Source organism: Staurois parvus, unplaced genomic scaffold, assembly GCF_062004578.1.
Source record: "Staurois parvus isolate SC_StPar_1 unplaced genomic scaffold, SC_StPar_1.0 ptg000279l, whole genome shotgun sequence".
Lineage (NCBI taxonomy): Eukaryota > Metazoa > Chordata > Amphibia > Anura > Ranidae > Staurois > Staurois parvus.
In genome coordinates this window covers 744,049-759,552 of record NW_028318075.1, presented here as the reverse complement: position 1 = coordinate 759,552, position 15,504 = coordinate 744,049, and the positions used below count along the sequence as shown (strand labels likewise).

Here is a 15,504-nt window from a genome sequence, read left to right as displayed (position 1 = left end):
CTTTTCCCTTCTCACAGTGAGTGAAGAAGTAAACACAGATATTCAATTTGCTGATCATTTCATTGCCATGCCAAATTAAAGATGTTCTCAGTTGGCCACAGAATCCTAGGCCATTTGCAAGTAATATACTTGCAAGTTAAAATTTAAATCAGTTCATTATTCATCCAAAACCACAGTTCTCTACTGAAATCTACAGACTTCACTTGTAATATAACTATGTGATGGTGCTTTCTAATCCTCATTTGGAAGGCATTTTCCTTGGCAATAAAGAACACTATTTGGTTTATAGCATTTGTATGAAGGTTCCAAAACTTTATACATTCATTCATTGAAATGTATTTGCCAAATGCTATTACTACTTCCATAAATCTCTGTGTAGCCTGTTATGGGCCCCCTTTGCTTCTGGGCTCCAGGGCAGTGGCATGGTCTGATATGCTTAAAGTTATGCCTTTGGACTTCATTTTGAATAGTACACTTTATATTTTCTGTAATGCACCTGTATTGCACCGCACCACAAATCATGGTGGAGTGCACTGTGTTGCGCTACACTGCTAAAAATGGTATATGCATCCCATTTGAGCATTTTGGAGCATAACGCAGAGCATTTAAAAAGGTTCTGAAGGCTGAAGGTACTAAAGGCTATGTATGAAAGTAAAAAATGCTCAGTGTATAGTTTCCCCCCTCAGCCCCCCCACACACAATACTTATCTGAGCCTGATCTTAATCCAGTGATGTGCACGAGAGCAGTGGCTCTCCTGGGTCTCTCCCTCCTCATTGGCTGAGACACAGCAGTGGGAGCCATTGGCTCCCACTACTGTCAAACATAGCCAGTGAGGAGAGAGCTGGGGGCGGGGCCAAGCTAAGATCTGTGTGACCTATGCCCCCAGAAAAAGCAGCAGAGGGGATGAGCAAGAAGCACCAGCAGGGGACCTGAGAAGAACAGGATTGGGGTTACAGTTTGCAAAACCATTGCACAGAGCAGATAATTATAAAAGTCTTGTTATTTGAAATGAAAATGTGAACCTTTAGTATCAATTTAAGAAAATGGACTGCCTAATGCAATACGTTAACATGCAACATAACACTCATGCATTAACATGCTCACAAATGCAAATAAGCCCTAAAAGAATGAAAAGAAAATAGCTTGCAAAAGTTACACACTTAAAGTCCTCCGTAGACTCCAGATCTTAAGTTCTGGTTTACCTTTGCTCATTCTTGACACATTTGAACTTCACTATAAGTCGAGAAGTATGATATGTGGATTCAATGACCTATAGGAGGTGGTTCCAAATTTAAATTCAGAAGCTAAATTTCCCTCTATTTCCAGGATTCTGCAAGAGGTTAGAGAATGCATACAAGCAGCTTTAACTAGTCTATCATTTTGAAGGCAGCATTACAAACCCAAAGATTGTAAGGTGCATGCCACAGCCAATAACCAGGACAGCAGGCAAGTATTCTGGATTTTAGAGAGAACTGGGCTTCTGGGGTCTTGGTGTGCTCTACAAGGGATCAAAGCAACAAACCCATTAGAATATAACAGAAAACAGCAGTACTGTATAGCAAGCGCCCTCTTATCCCAAAGTACCTCAACAGTGCTTTCATCATAACACTCTAAAAATAACCATCCAACACGTTATGAAGTCCCCCATCTCTCACAATGGAGCTCTTAGTGGCCAATTCCTTTTTCCAAACACTGTCATGTGGGAATCATCCCTAGCCATATGCAAATACTGACTTTCAGATTTTCAGCGTCTGCATAGGAGCAACAAGGGGGAGCAATGGAAGGGTGTCTGCTAAAGAGGAAGTTAAAATTGCTTTTTCGTAAGTTATACTTAATTTTAAAATAAAAATGCTTCACTCACACCACAGTTTAAACTCAACTCTCAAACAGCAGCCAGGAGGTGGAAGCCATTGCAAGCCAACTCCTGTTAGCAATAAAATACTCAGTCATCCCAATAGCAAATGAGCCATTAAAAAAACAAAGCAGAATAAGCTCAAGACAAACATACAAGAAACCTATGAAAGAAAGGAAAACGAAAACAAAAACAGATGGTCGGCTACAAAGGACAGCCATGTGCTGAGATCTCCCATGCGACAGCTTCTAAAGAAAGCCTTATAACCTCTTAACCATCAAAAGCTGTGAGATTTATATTAAGTTAAGCACCAGTTTACTCCTAGTGTTTGCAGTGCAAAGTAAAAATACATCCGCACTAATGGTTTTTACAGGCTACTGCTTCATGAACTCCCAAAAAAAGAAAAACTTAGAAAATTCAGTATAAGTTTGAAGTACTTGGGACCAAATTGACAAATACCTAAAACAAAATTAAAGAGGATAAAAGGACATGTCTTCCAAAGGAGCTAAAGTGAATTTTCCCCAAAGTTAATCTTTAAAACAAGACATTTGATGGGTATTGTCATAAGTGCTCCTGCCTGAGACTCTGCAGTGACTGTGCAACCACAAATCCTGCCTTGTCATTGGCTTCCTCCTTTTGACAGCTGTGCAATCCCAGGGAGATTGGGAGTGCAGATGTCTGTAAAATCGATACTCTGTTGACTGCAATGTTCAAACAAATGCAGTTGATCACTTTATTTTTGGGAAAACCTGTCAAAAGCAGGCAGCCAACCACAACACAGCGTCAGCAAATGCGTGAATGTCAAGTCCCAGTGGAGAGGAGTCATCCGACACACATACAGTAAATGCCATGTACTTTAAACTGGATGTAGAGGCGTAAGTTTTTTTTTTTTTACCTAAATGCATTCTCTGCATTAAAGTGATACTAAACACGTCATTTATTTTCATTGTCCATTCTATTGCTGTATATGAATGATGGCACTGTAATTGTTTTAATTTTAAAAAAATCTAAGTACCTTTTTCTTAAGCGATATACAGCTATCACATGACCCAGCTCTTTCCCAGCCTGTCTGCAGGGCAACATAAGCAGGAGAAGATTCTAGTCCTCTGCTGCTGGTCACATGTTCGGATTTCTGCCAGTCATAGGCTGTGTCATGTCCCTCCAGCTTGAATCTTAGAATAAGAGGGAGTTGAAGCCTCCATCAATCTACATGTAATATCCCACCCCCATTCTGTTTAGCTGGTTGTGGGCATGGAGGAGGAGGGAGGAAGTGGGCTGTCATTTACCACTGTGTATACGCCCACATCTGTGACACTACAGTCACATGGACTACTCTGATGTAATAGGGAGGAAATGCTCACTCATTGCAAACTGAGCATGTGCAGAGCTATCAACTCTGCTCTGCAAAATCTCCAACTACATTGGGGACTTGGACAGAAGGGGGAGATAGAGACTAGCAGGATCAACCAAGTTTTTTGCAGAATACAGTAAACAAATTCCATAGTGACTGAGTGAGTAAGAACAGCAGGTAATACAGCATTGACTGATAGTTTTTTATGATGTGGGTTTAGTGACACTTTAAGGCAGGGCTTAAAAGTTTAGACCTACTAGCCAGGCACAAACCTTACTCTCCACCAGTTGCCCCACCCAACCATGCCCAGGTCTGCCTCCAACCTCACCCCCGTCCCGTCACCCGCCCCCCCCCCAGACAGTCCCCCCCAACCCCGCCACCAGTCCTGCCCCCAACCACGCCCCCTTAAAGCTTATGAAATTACATTTTTCTTTAGAATAAAGAGTTCAAAATATAAAAAACTGTAATTATAACATAGCTTTATTATGTCAATGTAAACATAGCAGCAATAGCTTAATAGCAATAGGATGCAATCAAAATATTAGGTTTTACAGCTTTAAACCTGTGGTGAACATTTTGTATTTTTTTGTTTATCTCCTGCATCTTTAAAAAGAGACTTTTTAATATGACGATATGATTTTTGTTAGTGAGCACATATTTTCAGTTATTATTGCAGTTTTTCAAGTCCAGTCGTATTTTAGCAGAAACATATACAAAGAAAATTAATGTGTTTTGGAACAGTAAATAACAAGTGTCTTACAGTTTATTTTGTAGCCCTATGCTCAGAGGCATACTGCAGTATACTAAGGCCACTGAGATCTGTGTGAGGGCAGTGCAGTGGTTTCTCTACAGTGATCCCCCAAGGCGGTGGAGAGCAGGCCTCTCCTCGTGTCCCCCATGGGGGGGAAGAGTGGACCTCTCCTCGAGTCCCCCATGGCGGTGGAGAGGGTGTCTCCTCTCAGCGGAGAGCGGACCTCTCCTGCACCTGTCCCCTCAGCGGCGCTGCCAGTGTAATGGCGGTGCCGAAGAATCCGGAAACCGGAAGTTGGAAACCGGCTTGACAATGAGGCTTGGAGCGCAGGTGCAGCCGCTCCATCCATCATCTGTGCTCGCTGGTCGCCACACAAGAATTTCTCCTCGCATTTGGCGAACGGGCGAGCGGCTTTTTCAAGCCCTGCTCAGTTCCCTTTAGCCCCACCTAAATACTTATATGAGCCCGATCTCGATCCAGCACTGTGCAGGACAGCACTTACTCTCTCTCTCCGCACTGGACATGGAGGCAGCGGTGGGAGCAATTGGCTTCTGCTGCTGTCAATCAAATCCAGAGAGGAGGGAACGGGGGGTGGGGACTCACACAACCAGGCTTGGGATTGAGCCCGCACGTGTGCCACCATAGAAAACAGCTGCCATTGGTGGCACGTGGAGAAGAAGAAAAGCTGAGAGCGCCGGCAGAGGACCCAAGAAGGGGAGGATCGGGGACGCTCTGTGCAATACCACAGGTAAGTATAACTGTTATTTAAAAAACATTTAACTTTACAATCACTTTAACAGGGAGCAATCCTGGAAGACAAGTTTACACAAGCAACAGTAACAAGCAAAAAGGAAGGACATCATAAATAAGAAGAGACCATATTACCAAATCTCTTGGCCAAGTGCAACAAGATCATTGGGCAATACCCACACATAGCAATACATGCAGGCAACTTTAGGTCACGTGGTCTGTAACGTTACAGTAATTTGTAGTTGTTATATATCCCAGTTGCAGTCTTTACTCTTGTCCTGGCTAACCAGAATCTACACACTAGAAACTTTGCAGATCTTAAAATAAGAGGGACAGTACACAAACAGCACACCCTGGTCTCCATACTAGCAAAAGCAGCAGAGAACCATCTGTAAAAAGTCAAATTGGCCATACACCAGTAGAATGTCAATTACAATTTTTTATCTACAGAATGTTCATTCAAATTTTCTAATGGTTAGTGGGGTCAAATCATTATGTGTTTTCAACTGTAGTGACAAGAAATTTCAAAGGTGCAGGATGGACATTTTATTTCAAATGAATTAAAATATAACTGTGAACGTGGTTTTCGTTTGAAAAAAATCATACATATTGTAAATACACCTGTTTAATAGGTCTAGGATTCCAATCAAACCACAGATCTACATGAAATTTGAAGGGATTTCAAACAACAGTAGTTGACTCAATGCAAGCAAGAAAGAATGTTCTGACAAATGTTTTTTCTAAATCTTCACAAAAATGTTCTAACAAATTTCTAACCGTGTATGGCCAGCTTAAGAACTTAACACCCTTAAGGGTGCGCTCACTGTGTGGATGGAACTGGTGAACTCAGGTGCAGAGAACTCAACACTAGATTCCATCAGTATCTATCTAAAACTGAAATATCATGACCCTATTACAGTGCTTGATTACTGGTGGTCCAAATTATGAATCATCAAACTGGCAAAAAGCAGTAAGCGATGCTAATCAATCATCTATTTTTAACTTCTCCAAACTGGCAAAAAAGTAAACTTGTCTGGTTGTAATTGTTTGTTGTATACTTGCACATCCTCACTGCTTCTTGCATTTAAACTGATCTAGTGGACATGAACTACAATACCCGCTGAGCAACTTTAGTCTTCATCATGACATTTATCTGCCTGTTGACTATCTACCTCCATCCAACTGTTGACACCAGATCCTGAGAGATCCTTCACAAACCATTTTGTGGTTGAAATGAAACAATGACACTAAGGGCTCATTGACACTTGCGCTGCCTTTTGAAATGTGATCTGCAGTGGACCGCTTTTCAGGGGGCAGTTGATAAGCAGCTGGGAGGCAATATGTAGCCTCCTGCATACCTGTTTTAACTCTCAAAAGCCTGCAGCACTGTGCTTCAACCATGTGCATTTCACACAGTGGCAGCCTGGCCCCATTTTCTTGAATGGATCACGCTTGGTGGTGGTACTGCCTGCTGAATGTGAAATGGGGTATAATTTTTGCCATGGCATAAGTACCATCCTTTCCAGTTACCATGTTAACTTATAGTGGTGTTAAATACAAAAAGCAAACATGCTTTGCAGGGAGAAGAAACAAAAAAATCGTTCCCTCTGTACAGAGCCCTGTGTTGATTGTCAACACAGGGCTCTGGGCTGTGACTGGACACAGCTGATCAGCAGGGCCATGAATCATTGGCAGGGACCTGCTGACAAACTCCTGTTGTGTACAATCATAGTGGGAGTTGTCGGGCGGAGACACACATGCGCTCCCTGTACCCAGAAGAGGCCAGCAGCGTACAGGTGTGTTGCTGTGCCTGTACGGGCTGCCCGTCCGCGGTACATTGCGGGCGGGCGATCCTTAAGTGGTAAAATAACATGCAGCTGCATTCATGGGCATAAAAAATCCACCAGATGCCCCAAGCAGCTGCAACAAGCCCTATAGAATACAATGGAAAGATTCTTGTTGAGTTTTGTTGCACTGCTGGAAAATGAGTGATGTTTCCCAACACAGCCTGCAAAGTTCACTGAAACCAATGGGGCAGCAAACCCCCTACACAAAAGGGTATAAAAGAACTGAAATCCCCTGCATCTGCTTCAACCGCAACAGATCAGAGACTCAACTTGACTGTCAAAGGGACCTTAAATTTCCATCTTTGAGATTCACTAGCCTTCTGATTTGAGCACATGGATAACATTATCAATTCACTGATTTTACTCATTGCTTCGGGGTGCTGAAAGACAGACTGAATTTTACTAGTCTAGAGACTACTGGAGGGGTAGAAAAGCTCCGGAATGTATCAAGTCTCTGATTCATCATGTTGTTACAGATCCCAGCCTCTGCTGTAAACCAGCCTGCCCAATAACCTGCGAGATCACTCTCGGCTTTCCCAAATGCAAAACAGCTGGCATGAAAAATGAACAGAGGACGTCTTGCTGCAGTCTAATCACACACCCTTGTTGGAATCTCCACATGGTTTTATGAATGAAAGAACATGAAATAGCCAAAGTGTACTTCTAAGCTGGAATACTTTGTATAATCACTATTATGCAAGACTGATCTCTGACATATTACAAAAAAACGGCTCCTGTCTTCCAGAAATGCATGATGAAGGTTTTACAAAGATCTGATGTCACCACTGAATACAAATAACTTTTAATAATTTTTTTTACAAAGAGAGATAGAGAAGTTTTTGCCATCCAGTAACTGACACCCCAAAAACGGTGTGTCTGTGCCCACTCCTCCATTACAGTATGCTGAATGAAACCACCATTGTATACACCACAACATAGGGAGCTCCTGCTGCAGGATGGGAGTTGACTTTTCCAGGTTACGACTTGCTAAGCAGGACACATTAATAAATACTAAATGTAAATGTTCTATGCTATTTAAATTAGGCCTCATGCGCAGAGGCATAAAAACTACTGCTTTTACAGGCATTTAGATCACTGTTTTAGAAGAAGTATTAGGGCTCATATACACGGGGCGTTTGTAAAACTCTTCTGAACGATGGAAACTGACTGCTGGAAAACGTAGGTTAAAAAAACGTCAGTTTAGCCATGTTTGCATACCACGTTTATGCGAGTTTATGTGTGTTTTTAAAAGATAACCTCAGGAGACCTTCCCAAATGCCCACAATGCACTGAAAAACAGTAAAACATTAACTACTTTAGACATTTTGAGAGGAATAGAAACAAATGAGTACTGTCCGTGATACTTTTTTTATTTGCACTAACATACAATTTTGAGGACAAGCTTTCAGGGAATGTCCCTTTCTTCAGGGAGTACTGCTTAGACCTGAAGAAGGGGACATTCCGCAAAAGCTTGTCCTCAAAATTGTATGTTAGTGCAAATAAAAAAGTATCACGGACAGTACTCAATTGTTCCTGTCGCAACTGAACTAATACGGCTACAATCACCTCAAGCTGAGAGGAATAGAGAGAGCAGAAGCAGAGAGAGCAGTATGTGTTGAGATGACCTGTCTTTTCTGGTTGTATTCACTATGGATCCCATCATGAGCATAATGCAGCACATTCTACCATTTTTTCCTTCACACGAAACCTGGAATGGACTGCGCTGGTGTACTAGGTCCATTTGAATACATGGAAAACGCTTTGCATGCATTTCTGATGATGGAAAAAGGCTCTGGACAGCATCTGGACATGGAACAGTTAAAAAATGCTTCTAAACGCAAATGCTTCTAAACGCGGTTAACCGTGTTTCAAGCATTTACACACGTTTAAAAGCGTTTGGCGTTTGAAACGCTGGTAAATTTTACTCCTGAACGCAAGTTTGGTGCATTCAAAAAAATGACTGTAAACTCAACTACCTTTAAACGACTGTAAACGACGATGTTTGGACACATAGGAAAACATTAGGAAGAATTCAGGGGCTGCTGAAAAAAATGCTGAACAGCTCCTTCACATCAGTTTATCAGCTACAGTGTACATGAGCCCTTAAGAGTCAAAAAAAGCACCAAAGCTGTGTTTAAAGAGGAGTTCACCAGCATAATTTACGCACTCAAATGCTCCTAAATGCAATCCTATGAGCATAAATGTATTCCATTGGTCAGAATAACTTCATATTCATGCAGTAGACATGTAGTTTCATGGTGTTAATTGTTGGTCTGTACGTACAAGTCTATAATAGCGTAAATGTTCACATTCCAACATCAGAAATTTCAGTTTGTTTGAAACATGAGGCATGCAGCATGGCACTGCACAGGTTATTGCATGACCTCTGTCTGTAGTCTGAGAACTGACACTTTCTGTGAAGAAACGACATATCTCACAATCCCTGGGTCTCTCAGTCTAGTGCAAGTGCAGGTGAAAGCAATAGACAGAGCTTACCATGCTGGAAGAGAAGTGTTTGCTTCATAAAACATTTGTGATACACACAGAGAAATGGCTAGCCATGCCTGTGTGTAATCTGCATTTGTGGATAGCCCTTATAGGCACAAAAAGGCCAGACTGATTATACACAAACTGGGAATCTTATATGTTCATTTTAGGTATAAATAGTGCAAACCGGAGTTCTGCAGTCTTTTAAATTGTAACCCCAGGATTGTCAAGATAAAAAGAAAAAAAAAGAAAAAAACCCCAAAAAGTAATTTCTCAGTTCACCCTATTGAACACTGGGATTTGAGCAAGCATGGCAATCTACCAATCTATTTGGGTTCTGTAGATAGAACCCATGGTGAAGTACAAAAACTTTACGATTACCATTTTTACAAATCCTTCATCCTATATCACACTAGTGACTCAGCATCAGAAGTGATAAAATTCAACTTACATTCTCCTATGAGGTCTCTTACTGGCTGCACCAGGAATGTGATGCTCTATTACTTCCTCACTAGCAATGGAAATACTGCAGTATTTCAGCCAGCAACATCCATCAGGTAGTCATCATCAGCACAATCACTAGTGTGTCCTGGTGTTTAAAGAAAAACCCGCAATGTGTCTAACCCTTCTGTACTCTATCCAAATGAAAAAAGAAATTCTTACAGAATAGGGACAATTTTCTACAACAGACTCCTTTTCTAACAGAGGGAGCTGACCTTATCATAAGCAAATTGAATGACAATTCGACAAATTCAAGTTCCTGCCTGGTGTCTACAAAACCACATGCTTCCTTTGGCTTAGCCTGTCATCAACAATTATATCTATGGAAAAACCACCAAGTGAAGGTCCTGTCATTCTCCTGTCAACATGTTTTATGAACTCTCTTCTCCAATACATTGTCCTATTAAATCAAACATGCGGGAACCATTGTCAGATGCTTCACATAGAAGTGCTGGAGCAGTTCGATGTTCTCTGCTTTGCCTCATATAACCTCTCCTACAACTCTGTTTACATAACACAGTAAGCCATATAGGCAATGGGCAGGATATTTCTGACACCACGAGACATTTGTCTTGGGTTTTACAAGGCAGAAGAATATCAACCGGCTCATAACCAGTAAATCTCTTTCATTTCCGTACATTCCCCTATGTGATATATAACAGGGTATTTTTTTCAAATAGAGTTCAGATAAAACAAATGTTTAGCATATCCTTTCCAAAGCTGCTGTGACGTTCATAGCACTTCCATTTATTTCTCTTTCGTCTAATCCTTTGCATTTCTTACAATCCAGAAAAGAAGTACAACATAAATAAGGGGATAGACTCTGTTTTTGTACAGAGTACATTAATGTACGTAATGGTAAAATCATTTCAAAGTCATTTTTTTTTCTGTTCAGCCGCTTAGCTTATGAAAACAGTGGAATGAAGTTAAGAAGACTCTATACTAATGTAATAAGGCGTATCTATGGAAAGGAAAACCATTCTGGAATAATTTGCTACAAGAAGCAGTGCCGATTTTGTTACAGTTTAAAAAAAAAAAACGTAGAAAGGGGCAATTAAAAATTGTTCTCAGTCTTTGTGGCAGATATTCAAATTGAGGACTTATTTACTGGGATATGTTATGACACAATGTCTACAGCAGGCAAATGCTTGAACATAACATTTACTGAGTTCAGAAGGGCCCAATCTCACTATTTTGCTTCCACTTTTTTTTGGAAAAAAAGTACTGTATTTTGTCATTTTACTATTGAAGAGGTCCTTCAAAATAGCAGTACATTACATCCAGAAATGTATGTTGATTGCACACTTTGTTAAGCTCATCTACTGCCAACGAGCAGTTAAGGATCACATGATGGGAGGTCAGATCACCCACTGCTTAGGTCTCTCAGGGACTCAGCACCTGACTTCACTGGACCTACCACCACCTGCTGCAGCCATTAGGAAGGAGTCACTCTGCCTTTTACATTAAGGAGAATGCAACAAGTGGACTCGGACACCTTCTCCTGCAGCGGAAGGAGTGAGATTCCACTACTGATTGGGAAAATCACCAGAATCACAAAGGATCTGAAAAACTAGATCTCTCGTTTTTATCAAACACAGATTTGCACAGTCACTGTCAAATACTTTTTACTCAATCACCTGCAATTTATGGAGTATAACAAATCCTTCATTCTTTGAAAATCCATGGAAGTATTTCCTAGATCGAACGCCACTACTTTCTCTTCTCCCAATCCTATCTCATCATTTACACTCCAAGACTCTTCTCCGTATGCTGGAAAATAAATATGATCCTGCCGATTTTTTATCCTCTAACCAATACACCTCAATGTCCCTATAACCAAACATGTCACTATGCGCCTATGGCTGATGACACACGGGCAATTTTTTCACATACAATAAATTGTTGCTACAAATTGCTAACTTCAGTGATTACCAGCAATTTGTAACTAGTGTTGGAGTCGCTGGCAATTTTCTACATCATTGGGTTGTGCTAAACATTTCTACAAATTTTTCATAGAAAACTTTTAGGAGCTACTGTAGCTGCCAATTTTGACAATGAGCCAAAATGCTGATGAATCTTGATCGTTCAGTATCAACCATAATACAATTAGTGGTCCCATTGAAAATCACTGGCTAACAAAATGCTGTAACAAAATAGGGCATAATCGATACAAGAACTTCTAGCAAGTGTCATCAGTCTAATGATGGCCATACTCACTTCAATAAATGATCAATTTTCTCTTCTAATTGATATCTCCTGATAGGAATAACTATAGTCAACAACCTAATTGATCAAGATGCCACATACAAGGAAATTGATTTTCGACTGATAGTTGGAACATATGAACTTTTTGACAACATCTCTTTTTCCACCACGCAGATTCATAATAGGATCAATCAAAACGCAATCAAATTCACAACCAAAGCATTTCAGTGTATATCAAGTGACAAGTTTTCATCTGTACAAAACTGAACAACAAGTAAAGTCACTGGATGGCCACCAAAATGCCAGGCAGCCACTCAGAATGAAGAACAGGCATGGAAGAAGAGATGGGAGGATGGAGATCAGATCCAGAATGCTGGAATTCCTCTGCTATGCATGTATGTATTTATTATACACAGAATTATTTATTATACACATATGTATTTATTGTACACATATGTATTTATTATCATACGCGTATCTATTTATCATGCACATAAGTATTATATATTATACACATATGTATTTGTTACATGTATTTGTTATAAACAACATATTACTAAGACATATATTTATCATTGTTATATACATACTTTTTTACTGTTTGTTATACACATATGTATTATTTGTTATACACATACTTATTCATTATTTGTTATACTCATGCTTATTATTTGTTATACACATAGCTATTTATTATTTGTTATACACATATTTATTATTTATATACCCATATTATTTGTTATACACATACTTGTTATACCTATATTATTTGTTATATTTATTGTTTGTTATGCACATACTTTTTTATTATTTGTTATCCACATATTTATTATTTGTTATTCCCATATTATTTGTTATATTTATTGTTTGTTATACACATACTTTTGTATTATTTGTTATACATATACTTATTGTTATTCCCATATTATTTGTTATACACATATTTATTGTTTGTTATACACATACTAATTGTTATACACATACTTTTGTATTATTTGTTATACACATATTTATTGTTATTCCCATATTATTTGTTATACACATACTTATTTATTGTTTATTATACACATATTTATTATTTGTTATACACATATTTATTGTTTGTTATACACATAGTTGTTATTTCTGAACCACTGAAGTGTAGACCAAGTTTGCAGAGCTCTCACTTCTTACCTTGCTCCAGCAGAGAGTAGACAGTCGGGTCCTCCAGCACACATGTGATCGGAGAGGAGATCTCAGTGGCTTCTCTTTCTGGTAATCCAGGGATGAGATGGGACAGATCAGGGCCGGTGGGGTGACCTCTCTCTCTCCCTCTCAGGACACCTTGCTGACAATCCGTGCAGGCAGAGGTGGTGTGGGCAGGCAGGACAGAGCAGTCATTCTTGCCGATCTCCTCCAGGAGAGGTCCCAGCACTGAGCTCCCTCCCTCCCAGGGACTGAGCCTTCTGCTCCACACACAGGAGAGGTCCCAGCAGGAGGCAGAGACACACTCCACTCACTCACACACACAGATTGTCTTCTGATGACGTGTCTGCCTCTCCACTCCCCTTTCTGGAGATAATTTCACCCTGATAATAACACCCAGGCCAGTGGGCAAAATACCTGGGTGGGTCTAGCTCAGCTCAGAGGTCCCTGCCTGGGACTTGTGTGCAGTCCTGCCTGGGAGTTCCAGGTCAGGCTGTGCTGGGGATCGGAGGGGAGGAGAGGCTTCCTCTTTCTCACCAGCCCAGTTTATTGTCTTTTTTGTAGTTTTACAAATCATCTACAAGGTGCTCCTTCCTGTACAGCATGGAGGATTTTGCTGTCCTCGCTTTCTGACATTGCGTCTTACCACTTCTAAACGTGTGACTTTAAATCCCAACCCGGGGCAAAACAAAACAAAAAATACCCTTGTATGTCCCCACTGCACTGTAAGTCCCTGGTCACGCTGGGTGCGACTGGCATGCGATTTGCATTCCATATGACTTGCAAATCGCATGGCAAGTCGGCCCTATTGTCTGCAATTACAGCGGTTATATCAGTGCGGTTCTGACTTGGTTGGAGCCGTACAGATTTCTAAAGTAGTATATGCACTACTTTTGGTGCGATTTGCATAGACATCTGTGGCAGATGTCTTGCAAATCGCACCTCGGCATGTCATCCAAATCATGCGATTTCAGTTGGGATCGGTGTGACCAGGGTGTAAGGGCTAAATGCTAAGGCTGACCATACACTCAACAATCCGATTGTACAATTTCCTATAGATCTACTACCAACTACACAGTACAGGGACCTGCCTGATTTGACACCAATTGGATTGTTTAGATTTCTTCTCAGGTTACATAGTTTTATTAAGCTCTGGTTCAAGCCAGTGCAACATAAGATTTAGCCCCCAGTCACATCGGGTGCGATTAGGCATGCAATTTGCATGCCAGGCGACTTGCAAATCGTATGCCAAGTCACACCCTATTGTCCACAATTACAGTGGTCAAATCGGTGCAGTTCCGGCTTGTTCGGATCCGCACTTTCGTGCGATTTGCATAGACATCTGTGTCAGATGTCTTGCAAATCGCACTTGAAATCGGCATGTCCCCCGACTTTGAAATCATGTGACTTCACTGTAAGTCGCACGATTTCAAAGTCGGGCTTGATGTGAACGAGGGCTTACATCGCACCTGAATTTGCATCTAATGTATTTCTATGGCACTGTCTTAATCAGTACAATTTGAAGTAGCGCAATTTCAAAAATATTTCCTGCGCTACTTTTTTCTGATTTCATTGCAACTTGCATTGACTCCTGTTAAATGAAGTCACAAGCCACAGTGAAATCAGAGGTACGAATCGCACTGATCTGCAGCTTTGAAATCATGTTACGTCAAGTGAAGTAGTGCGATTTCAAAGTTGCATTCAGTGTGATCCAGGGCTAATGTTAGAAGAGGGTTTACAGAGATTGTATAATTACATTATATAGTGTTTGGCCAGTTTAGTTTTAAGCTCTGGTTCTCACTGAATGAAACTTTGAAATCACTGTACTTGAAGTAACGCAATTTCAAAGTTGCAGATCAGTGTGATTTGTACCTCCTGATTTCACTGTGGCTTGCAACATCAGTTAACAGGAGTCAATGCAAGTTGCAATGAAATCGGAAAAAAGTAGCGCAGGAACTATTTTTGAAATCACGCTACTTTAAATCGTACTGATTAAGACAGTGCCATAGAAATACATTAGATGCGACTTCAGGTGCGATTTGTAAATCTTATGTCGCACCTGAAGTGAACCAGGGCTAAGGGTGCATAAATAAAGTATTAAGCCTGGTCCACACAATGGTGGTTTGCACCCCATGTTTGCAATGGCACAGCAGCCCATTCATATGAATGGGCTGCCATGCCTGCATTTCCCACAAAAAAAAGTGCATGCACTATTTTGGAAACTGCAGCAGCTGGGAAATCGCATGGTGCTATTATACCCTGTGATTTCCCTGCGATTTCCGTGCTGTAGTTTCAGATGTGTGGGCTTGCCATTAAGTAAGAATGGCAGCCCCATGCATTTTTAAACAGCAGCGTGTTTTGCAATAGTGTGAACCTTAAGCCTCACTCTGGCAGGGTCCATTCACCTATTCCATCAACCCCATAAAAAGCCTCCTCTTTAACATTCTCCTGACCACTGTTACATGCCTGCCTCTATTAAGGGATAACAGCCCTACAATCTACATGATGACACCTAGGGACCGCTCACAAAGCAGGCCTCCAGGATGAGGAGTAGAGCACCAGAGCCTCCCAGAA

The 15,504-nt window shown here is 40.8% G+C and overlaps 1 protein-coding gene across 1 annotated transcript in view; it reads right to left on the bottom strand.

Moving 5' to 3' along the window:
- Positions 1–13,307, bottom strand: part of NTF4 (neurotrophin 4) — a 152,801-nt gene extending 139,494 nt beyond the window's left edge. The window contains exon 1 of the mRNA XM_089681800.1: positions 12,919–13,307. The gene's annotated coding sequence lies outside the window, so the exon portion shown is untranslated. The remainder of the gene's footprint in view (positions 1–12,918) is intronic.
- Between the last annotated feature and the right edge of the window lie 2,197 nt (positions 13,308–15,504).